Source organism: Octopus sinensis, linkage group LG6 (assembly GCF_006345805.1).
Source record: "Octopus sinensis linkage group LG6, ASM634580v1, whole genome shotgun sequence".
NCBI classification, from domain to species: domain Eukaryota; kingdom Metazoa; phylum Mollusca; class Cephalopoda; order Octopoda; family Octopodidae; genus Octopus; species Octopus sinensis.
Window position 1 is genome coordinate 65,297,723 of NC_043002.1, and position 1,299 is coordinate 65,299,021.

A 1,299-nucleotide genomic window follows, 5' to 3' on the forward strand; every position below is an offset into this window, starting at 1 on the left:
CCAGAAACGACCTACATAAATTCTTTTCTAACTTAAACATATTTATCACATTCGAAAACGCCCACAAAACTCCTAACTTTTGGGACGCAACCCTAAGCTTATCAACATCCCTATATTCCCCTTACCACAAAACTAACCAGTACCTTAAATACCTTAACATCCATTCCAATCACCATAAATCCACTTTTAGTAATATAATCAAAGGAATCTCAACCCGCATATCTGACCTCTCTTCCACTGAAGAAATCTTCAATAACCATGCACCATATTATAATCAAGCACTCGCTGCTAGCGGCTTCTCCCAACAAATAGAATACATCCAGAGCACCAGGCTCAAACAACACATATCTCAAATCACATCTCAAACATGCAACAATCACCACACCTGCAACCAAACACATACAGTCGATCGGACCATGGAAACCATTGCAACCAGACAATATAGACCCCACACACATTCATTTAAAAATAGGTCAAATACTAAAACAAATAAAACAACTAACAATATCAGGACTTGCTTATCACACACCCTACACAATAAGTTAAATAACGCTCATTTATCTAACAATTTAGATAGCTCCATCCACAGAACCCCTAAAAAAAGTGGCGGTCGCTCTATTTTATGGTACACACCACCATTCTCACTTAACGTTAAGAACCTAGCTAAATCCTTCTTTAGAATACTTGACCCTAACTTCCCTCGACATCATAAATATCACTCTATCTTTAATAGATCCACCTTGAAACTATCTTATTCAAACTCACCTAACTTTGAATCTATTGTAGTAGCCTCGAATAAGCAAAAGCTCTCTCTTTGCTATCAAAACTCACATAACAACAACTCTACTAATAAAAATAATCAACCCACATACATATCTAGCATAGATACTATCGCACCTGGTAATAACCGCAACCCAACCTATTCTACCGACAATGCCCAGAATAGCAGCACAATCTCTAATGCCCTGACAAATAGAAGAAGTAACAGTAACAATAGTAGTAATGGCGGTGGTAGTAACGATAACGTTAATAATAATAATAATAATAATAATAATAATAATAATAATAATAATAATAATAATAATATAGAAATGTTCACCCCTTCTATAACCTCTCTTCTGATGATACAACCTCCTCACTTACCGAACACGATCCTCAAAATTCACCTAATTGTAATTGCTGTCCTGGAACAACCTGTCCGCTACAAACCCATTGCAGAAGATATAATGTAATTTACAAATGCATGGTCCATAACCAATTACGCAACTCTACAGCCATATATATATAGGATCAACAAAA